Below are 10515 nucleotides of genomic sequence, written 5' to 3'. Positions count from 1 at the left end.
AACTAGCATCGGCACCGGAATCAAATAACACGGAAACATAACGATCATCAAGTAGGAACTTACCCGTCACGACATTGGGGTCATTCCTTGCTTCACCAGCTCCAATCACAAAAGCCCTTCCTCTAGCACCATTCCCAGCATTGTTGTTCTGATTGTTGTTCCCAGCTCCCTGATTATTGTTGCGGTTCTGATTCAGTTCAGGACAATCCTTCTTAAAGTGTCCTGTTGCCCCACATTTAAAACATGCTCGGTCGTTTCCCTGCTGCTGTTGCTGTTGAGGTTGTTGCTGATTCTGTCTTGCTGGGAACTGGCTCCTACAATCTTTGGCTTCGTGCCCCATCTTGTGGCATCGCTGACACTGACCCTTGGTACATGCCCCATTGTGGTGCCTGCTACACTTGTTGCACTTTGGGTAGCTTCCCCGGTAGCCACCCTGTTGCTGAGTGCCCTTGTTGCTTTCAGTTTTCCTTTGCTGTGCTGGGGCCTGAGTGGGGTTAGCATCCTTGCTTTGACTTCCTTCCCACTTACGCTTGCTGTCACTAGAAGTTCCGACGGTAGCACTGATCCTTTTGGGCAACCTGCCCTCCTCTACAGCCTGATCAGTAAGTTTGTGAGCAAGTCGAACAATCGGCTGAATGGTAGTGTGGTTGGCTGAAGTGACATGGCTTCGAATTTCTGGAGCCAAACCCTTGATGTACAGTTCGATCCTTCGGTACATGGTCGAGACATGTTTGGGCAAAGAGCAGCATAGTCATTAGACAGCTTGGTGTAAGTTTCAATTTCCGACCCAACCATCTTGAGCTCATAGTACTCATTCTCAAGCTTGTGGATGTCATCCCGGTGACAGTATTCATCCTTAATCATATCCTTGAAATCCTCCCACGCAGTAGCATTTGCAGTTTCCAAACCAAACATCTGAATCTGCGCCTTCCACCAAGAAAGCGCGCTTCCTTCAAGCGTAGCAGTAGCAAATTTCACCCAATTTGCAGGGGGACACTCGCAAACAGCAAAGACAGCTTCAATTTTCTCAATCCAATGCAGAAGACCTATGGCACCCTCAGTGCCGTTGAAAGGGAGAGGCTTGCAATCCATGAAAGTTTTGAAAGTACACACTGGTGGTTGCGCAGGTGCATGCTGACCTATAGGGTGAGAAGCGAAACGCATAGGTTTAGAGGCGAAAAGTCGATGTGGCGGTAGGATCTAAACATCCTAAAACAACGAGCTTACCTATAGGGTGAGCTGCGAAAGCTGCAGCCACTGTGTTGAGTAGGTTAGTGAACTGAGCCTGTGTCATGTTAATGTTTCCTCTTCCGCGTCCACTCATTGTCTTCATAACCAGAAAACACAGTATGAGTGTGATGCCGTAGTGTAGCGAGAATGAGATAGGAGAGGGAGGTGTATCTATCTAGTTTAGGCACACTAGTACGTATAGCATACAGGAAACATAAAGCAGACAAGTAAACACTGGTCCGAGCTATGAGGTCAAATGTGTCGAGCCTTGCACTTGGAGTGTAGTGTCGTTGCGAGTCACGGGTTATAGTCTGGTTTTCTCCAAAAAGATTTTTCCCTTTTTAAAACTAAGTTCACTATAACCAATGGCTCTGATACCAATCTGTCACACCCCCAAAATCCACCTGCGGATAACACCCGCTTCGGGGGCGTGACTGACCAGGATCCAGCCACCAATTATACTGAATAATCAAGTTGATAACAAAAGTAATACTTACTAACCATAAGATTAGCAAATATCAAGTTCAGAGTTTAAGGTTTTAAGTTCAAACAGTTAACAAGTAGCGGAAGCATAATTAAAGTAGTAGTTAAACAAGTCCATGGTTCAAAATAAGGTAACACCCAACACAAGGGTGAACAGACACTACACGTTCCCAAGCTGCAAGCTCCTTCGTCACTGGTTACCTGCAAAGCATGCAGTAAGGGGGTCAACAATAATGCTGAGTGAGTTCACTAGTTGTCCAGTTTTAATTACCAAAAACTTTGTTTCACCGGTTAATTTATCCGTTTATACATGCCCTGGGGAGCTACCCCAAAAGTTAGCGACTAAACTGTTTTTCCAATACCGAACACTAGGTAACCGTTGCGTATCCGCAGGATGCCCCGATGTCAATGTTCTATCATCATTGACGGATATCTGAGTACATTAGTTCACGACCGATCCCAAACCAGGGCACGGTGTGAGGCTGGTAAACACCTAAATAGCGCTATCAACTAATAACCCGTTCGCCTAACCCGGCGACTAATCGGTATTTGTAGTAGGGACTTGAGTGATAGAGTTTCGTTTAGTGCCGTTAGTTGCAATCCGTATAAACAGTAATCAACCAAAAGGTTTCCCAATACCAGGGAAGGAAAAGTAAGTTTTGTTCCCAATAACTAGGGAAGGTATGTAAACGGTATCCCCTTTTACCAGGGGATAGGGTTGTTTTAGTCTCGTGTCCCAAACCACCGGGACGCATGCTTTTAAGTTGTGAACTCACCTTGGGTTGCTCGGTAGGTTTAGGTTACTTGTCAATCACGTTGGTCACCACGTCCTAACATGGTTACCGGTATAGGTCAGGTTCGGTATACAAGCATTCACGTAAAAACACATACAGGTACGTAACATGCATACAAGTGAATAGTCATGGGGTTATTGGGCCGGCCCTAACAGTAACACAGTCAAACAGAACACAGCAACACATAGTCCAGATAGTCCAAGTTAACACAGAATGGCCCAATAATCAAAATGGACAGCCCACTCGCAACCAGCTGGTCTCGAGTCGCAACCAGGAGGTTTCGGCTTGTCACGTTATGGTTGCGAGTCGCAACCGTGGTCTCGAGTTGTCACGTTTTGGTTGCGAGTCGCAACCGTCGTAGTCTCGAGTCGCAATCGTGTGGTTTCGACTTGTCATGCTGTGGTTGCGAGTCGCAACTGCGTGGTCTCGAGTTGGAATGCTGTGGTTGCGAGTCGTAATATGTCCCTTTCATGTACACGTGATGATGCAGATATGACAGTCCAAATTGTACCAAGAATTCAGGCCCAGATTAGGAAACTACCAATAAGATTTCACTAACACTTTTCCTAATTTTGACCATTAAACCATATAGATCAAACTTTGCCACTTTTAAAACCTTCAAACCATATTCAAACAAGTTCATCCTATGTTCATAGTTTTCTAGGGTTTTCATGCCAACATAAACACACATTCATGAACCGAAAATCACATATTTTTGACAAGATCATGATGCAAAACAAGAAAACATACATTATATAGCCGAAATCTTATGTTTACTCATCATCATTTTTGCAAGAAATAAAGAAGTATAGTTTGGTTGGCCATGAACTCTCTTAACTACCATTTCTAGTTATTTTAAACATGTTATCAAGCTTTGTACACAAGGGTTTTCACATATAGTCAATCTTCACAAATTATACTAAAAGTCATGCATAACAATTTTAACTAACCATTTTCTAGTTTATAAACATTCATAAATCTTATACACAAAAGATAATACTAACCGGTTATGAAAGAAGGAGCCAAAAAAACAAAGGGAAGAGAACCGAAAAGATGGGGTGTACGAGTGATAGTCTTGACCGAGTTTCTTGTCCGATATTCCTTGACCGAGATCCAAGCTTGAACCGAAAGTTGTAAGAGAATGGAATGTAGTTGAGGGTTTTCTAGTTGAGAGAGAGTAGGAGAAGTGTGGGTGTGTTTGTGCAACCAAATGAAACAAGTGTGGAAAAGGTTGGAATTTATACACCAAGCATCAAGTAGGCTAAGGGGGGTTTCGGCCCAACCGGTTTCGGCCCAAGAGCCCACTCGAGACCGAGTGGCCCACTCGCAACCGGGTGGTTGCGAGTCGTGGTCTCGGGTCGTGGTCTCGGCTCTTATATATTTATATATAATACACATACACAACACATATCATGCACTAAAGTCACGTTTTCATTTAATAATAATCATATATGCACAAAATATTACAAGGTGTTCGTTCGGAAAAACCTAGAGTGTCACATTATCCCCAAGTTTTAAGAACTTTCGTCCCGAAAGTTGAAGCAGCCACTGCCAAGTTAGCGTGTTTCAACGGGGTGTCACAGGGTACTAGACCATCATTGGAAGAGCCACCAAGGTTGGAACTCAAAGACTTGCTAAGCCACTTGAAGTATGCATTTTTAGGGGATAATGACACATTACAGGTCATTATTGCCTCTAATTTAGAGATGGCGCAAGAACGAGCTTTGTTGGAAGTTTTGAAGGAGGACAAAGGAGCTATCGGATGGACGATTGCCGATCTCAAAGGAATTAGTCCATCCATCGTTATGCACAAGATTATCACCACCGAAGATGCAAAACCGACACGAGAAGCTCAAAGGCGATTGAATCCGAACCTAAGGGAGGTAGTAAAGAAAGAGGTAATAAAATGGTTGGATGCGGGAATCATCTATCCGATTTCGGATAGCGCTTGGGTGAGTCCCACCCAAGTTGTGCCTAAGAAGGCCGGTATTCAAGTAGTCAAAGATGAAAATGGTGAACAAGTTGCCACCCGACCGGTTACCGGGTGGCGTGTATGTATTGACTACCGTAAACTGAATGCCGCCACTTCTAAGAACCATTTCCCGCTACCTTTTATTGACCAAATTATTGAAAAAATATCGGGTCAAAAATATTACTGTTTCTTGGATGGGTATTCGGGTTATAATCAAATAGCAATACACCCGGATGACCAACACAAGACCACCTTCACTTGTCCATATGGCACTTTTGCCTTTCGGCGAATGCCATTTGGCTTGTGTAATGCACCGGCAACTTTCCAACGATGTATGATGAGTATTTTCTCGGACATGGTTGGAGAGTCGCTTGAAGTGTTTATGGATGACTTTTCCATTTTTGGCACTAGTTTTGAATCTTGTCTCAACGAATTACAAAAAGTTTTAAAAAGATGTGTTGAGAAAAATTTAGTGCTTAGTTGGGAGAAAAGTCATTTTATGGTGCAAGAGGGCATTGTGTTGGGTCATGTGATATCGGAGAGGGGTATGGAGGTGGATAAGGCAAAAATACGGGTAATATCATCCTTGCCACCACCGAAAAATGTAAAAGGGGTAAGATCATTTTTGGGACACGCGGGGTTCTATAAACGTTTCATAAAAGGTTTTAGTGTTATCACCAAACCTTTATGCAATTTGTTATTAAAAGATGTCCCATTTGATTTTACTAATGAGTGTATGCAAGCTTTTACTGTTTTGAAGGAACACTTGGTCAAAGCTCCCATCTTGCAACCGCCGGATTGGTCAAAGCCATTCGAGATCATGTGTGACGCAAGCGACACTACTATTGGTGCAGTTTTGGGTCAACGGGTTGATAGGAAGCCGGTGGTAATTTATTATGCGAGCAAGACTTTATCCGAAGCGCAACTGAATTACACCACAACCGAGAAGGATTTATTAGCGGTGGTGTATGCTTTGGATAAGTTTCGCTTGTATATTTGGGGGAGTAAAGTTGTGGTATATTCGGATCATAGTGCGGTTCGATACTTGATGGAGGAAAAAGACGCTAAGCCCCGTTTGATTCGATGGGTATTATTGTTACAAGAGTTCGATCTAGAGATCCGAGACAAAAAGAGAAGTGAGAATGTAGTGGTGGATCACTTGTCTCGGATCCCGGTGGAAGAAATTGATGATGTGAGTTAAATAAATGAGAGGTTTCCCGACGAGCAACTTCTAGCCGTTTCCACTTTTGTTGCACCGTGGTACGCTCATTATGTAAATTACTTAGCCACGGGTGCCATCCCAAATCATTGGACCAAGAAGCGAAGACAACAATTTATGGTCCAAGTGAAGCAATACATTTGGGATGAACCGGATCTTTTCAAGATCGGGCCGGATCAAGTTATTCGGAGGTGTGTGCCCGAAACAGAAGTGATTGAAATTTTGACCCTTGCTCATTCATCCGCATGTGGAGGTCATTTTAGTGGGCACAAAACGGGCTACCGGGTTCTCTCATGTGGGTTTTATTGGCCCACAATTTTCAAAGATGCTTGTGAGTTTGCAAGAAACTGTGTGAATTATCAAAAGATGGGAAGCATCTCGAAGAGGGATGAGATGCCATTACAACCAATCTTGGTTGTAGAAATATTCGATGTTTGGGGCATTGACTTTATGGGCCCCTTCCCGAATTCGAATGGCTTCCTATATATTTTAGTAGCGGTAGATTACGTCTCTAAGTGGATTGAAGCCATTGCAACAAGGACAAATGATCACTCGGTTGTTTGTAAGTTTGTTCAATCCAACATCTTCGCCCGTTTTGGCATTCCGAGGGTTATTATAAGTGATGGTGGTTCGCATTTCAAAACTTTAACTTTGGAAAATTATTGAAGAGATATAGCGTAAATCACCGGATTGCCACACCTTACCATCCGCAAACGAGTGGACAAGTCGAAGTGTCCAACCGTCAAATAAAAGAAATCCTTATGAAGACGGTGAGAATGGATAGAAAGGATTGGTCTAGCAAGTTAGACGATGCATTGTGGGCATACCGAACGGCCTACAAGACTCCGATTGGCACAACACCTTACCGGATGTTTTATGGAAAGGGTTGTCACTTGCAATGGAGTTACGCATCGGGCCTATTGGGAAATCACAATGGTAAACGCGAATTACAATGAAGCGGGAAAAATGAGGAAGTTGCAATTGTGCGAGATCGAAGAACTTAGAGATGAGGCGTATGAGTGTGCATCGGCTTATAAAGACAAACTTAAGAAAGTACATGATGCGAGATTAAGGAAGAAAACATTTGAAGTGGGTCAAAAATTTTGGTTGTATAACTCAAGACTCAAGATGTTTGCGGGCAAGCTCAAAAGTAAATGGATGGGCCCGTATGTCGTTCGGCGAGTTGGGAGGTTTGGTGATGTAGACATCCAAGACGAGCAAACGAATAAACAACAAACGGTGAACGGTCATCGGTTGAAGCCGTACTTGGAGGGGAACGACATAAACAACTTGGAACTTGACAAAGTGGGCTACATTCTACGCCCGGTCAATGAGGAACAACCATAAGAGGCCCAGGTTTGGTAGTGTAAATAGTTAGCATTTTATTTTACTTGTTTTGTATAGTTGCACAATTGCCGTATTTGCTTGAAGTCCGTGTTTGAAACAAGTGTGGGGATATTCGGGTCGCGAATTGCTCTAGCATTGTGTTGAGGACAACACGGGACTTTCGAGGGGGTAGGGGTAATTTTTATATGTTTTTGAAAAATTTTGAAAACACAAAAAATTGAAAAAACTAAAAAAAAAATATAAAAAATAACACTTAAAATCACACTTTTTGGCGAACCAGGGATGCCCAGGTACCACCGTAATTTACGGTGGTACCGTAATTTACGGTGGGGGTAAAATTTTTTGGGTCTTTACGGTGAAACGCTACTGAAGTACGGTAGGAATTTGTTGCCAGGTTCCACCGTAATTTACGGTGGACCTAGCGAGTTGAAGGGTCAATCCGAGTTCCGCATTTACATAAATAAAAAAATAAAAAATAACCAACAATCAGTCACGTGAATTACACCCTAGCCACTCCTTTTCCTTCATTCTTCTCCACCAAACATTTTTATCCATCACTCTCACAAGACCCACAAAATCCATAGCCTTCTTCAAGCTTCCAACCCTCATATCTTCTTCAATTCTCACCCAAATCAAGTGAAATTTAGGTCTAACTTGACTATTTTTTCACGTACTTGTTGATTTTGCCAAGAGATTTGCGAGAAAACGAAGTTTTCGGGTCTGAATCACAAACCCTAGGTCCGAAAATTTTGGGGGTTTTTGAGGTTCTTGCCTCATTTGTGTTTCTTACATCTTCAAACAAAGGTATGAAGTTTAATTACTATGTTTTGTTGATGCATTGTGAAAGTAAGGTTATTTGTGTTATTTGTTCATGCTCACTTGCTTCTTCTTAGATTTTGTCATAAAAATGGGTAATTGAACATTGTTATGGTTTGTAGATGTAGGATTGATGGTAAAGTAGTGAACTTTTTGGGAATCTCTACATTGTAGAGACACCATGCCAAAATTTTGAAAAAGATTTATAAACTCTTGGTTCACTAACATCTACAACCATAGTAACAAGCAAGTGTGGGGATGTTTGGAGAAAGGACTAACTTTTTGGTGTTTGGTTGTGTTGGTTGTTTTAATGTGTGCAGAAAAATGGTAAAAACAAAGGAGAGAGCGGGAGCTAGTTCATCTTCTTCGTCGAAAGGAAAGGGCAAACAACCTGAGGCGCAACCAAAGAAAAGACAATACTTGGGTAGAGTTAGTGAGAGTGAAGAAGAGGAGGAAGAAATGATGGAATTGGATCCATCTGAAAAGCCAAAATGGGAGTCGGGTCCGTTGGATGAGCAACCGGAAGAATGGCAGCCAGCTCTATATCATGATAGTATGAACCGATTGAAAAACAAGGCAGCCGCATTCATTTGTGAAAGGGAGGTGAGCGAGGTTGAATTTGGGCCATTCAACGTGTTTGCCCAATTCCGCGCCCTATGATGGGAGTCGGCTTTAAGTTGCTATGACAAGGATAGAAAAAATTTATTCATGGATGAAATCCAAGAATGGATGGCAACTCTCAAGTGCAACAAATACGAGAAGCCGTCACAAATGAAGTTAACGGGTGAAGTGCATGGGATTCCGGTAGAGATGTCTTTCGATACACTAAAGAAATTGGGGAAATATGACAGTTTTCCGGCTCGTGACTACATGATTCCTGACCTTGATAACCTTTTGATTAAGCCAGAGAAGCACCCTCATTGGAATGATATGTTAGCGGCGTTGTTCTTACCCGGTACTTACAGTGGAGTCTTGTACCGGAAGAACTTAAAAATCGAAGCAAAGTTGTTGTTGGCGATTTGCATCTTAAACGTCATTCCGCGAAGGGGGGATAAGGAGCAAGTGAGGTACCCGGAAGTACCCATTCTCTACTCATTACTCAATGGGTCTCCGCGTTTTCCAATCCGATACTTGATTATGAACCATCTCTGGATTTGTCGAAATAAGTTGGGGAGAGATATTGTCTCGTATTGCCGAATTATCACGAGATTGATGAAGCAGCAAAACGCAATTACGTCGGAAGATAGAGGGCACCCGAAAAGGCAACAACCTTTTACTCTACAAAACCTGGGTTATGGGTGGACCTACACCCAATCTGAAAGGTATCATAAGTTGAAATCAGAAGGGCAGAGATGGAGGGCATTGAAGGTTGATGCTAGAGCTCTTCTACCAGGTGAACCAGATGAACCGGAAAGTGATGCGGAACCTCCAAGTGGTGATGAGGATTATGTGGATGAACCTCATGGTGGTGAGAACGTGAATGTGGGCCAAGGGGGCCCAGGTGGAGGATATGGTGGTGCTTTTTACGATTACACAGAGCGTTCCTATGAGCCGAATTGGGCTTATGAGGGCACTATGCAAGAGGTTATCGAGAACCAACGTCCTCCAGCACCTATTTTTGAATCATGGTCGGGGTCGGAGCGCACGTTATTTGATCAACAAACAATGACGAGTGCAAGCATGGAGTGGTCTTTGAAGCACAACTTCGATCGTCAAGAAGCATGGAATCGTACACACGCTTACTCTTATGAGCTTGAGATGAACAACCGATACCATGATAACCAAGCAAGAAGAATGCATGCAGATTGGCACGCCGGGCGGCCGGTGGTTGTGGATCCACAACATGTGGATTATGCATCTCTACCACCTTATGATGGTAGTGTATCGCATCCGACCCCGCCGCTCCATCATTCACAGTGGATCGACCCGCACCAACAAGAAGGAGCTTCTCAACAAGGTGGGGGTAGTAGCGGTGCATTCGCTTTTGGAGAATGGAATGATATGATGTCTTCCATTTTTGGGCCTCCGCAACCACGCTATTACTAGTCAGGTCGTGTTCCTTCCTTGTATATTTTGTGAATATTTATTTAGTTTGATATGTTTATGGTCGGGTGGTTGGGTGGTGTTAAGTTTTTGATGTTATGTTTGGGTGGTGGAAGTTGGCGGTGTGATGTTAAAAAAAAGAAAAACATAAAAAAAAATATAAAATGAAAATACCAAAAAGAAGTTTGTGGTTTGAGTGTGGAACTTTTGGTTGGTGTTGAAAAGGTTAAGCGATCAAAGCCTCTCAAAACCATAAATTGGGGTCAATGTATCCCAAGTGTGGGGATGAGGGGAATTTTTTGAGATTTTTGAAAAAAAAATATAAATCAAGCGAAAAATGTGAGAATTTGAACACCTTGAATTAACCCCAAATGATGCACCGGCAACCCTTAATACCCTTTATTCTTGGTGAGAGTTGAAGCCACACATGTAAATAAATAATACTTATCTTTGATGAGAGTGGCAACGGGTGGGGGTGCATTAGAACTTGTGCTTGAATGCGCTTTGAGTCTTTAGTTGGATATGAATGCGAAAAGGATAAGGGCATTTAGGTAGCCTCGTCTTTAGTGTGTGTGAGTGTGGGATTTGGGGAGTTAGACCTCATAAATTAT

Source organism: Helianthus annuus, chromosome 5 (assembly GCF_002127325.2).
Source record: "Helianthus annuus cultivar XRQ/B chromosome 5, HanXRQr2.0-SUNRISE, whole genome shotgun sequence".
NCBI lineage: Eukaryota > Viridiplantae > Streptophyta > Magnoliopsida > Asterales > Asteraceae > Helianthus > Helianthus annuus.
Note: the sequence above shows the minus strand (reverse complement) of the source record.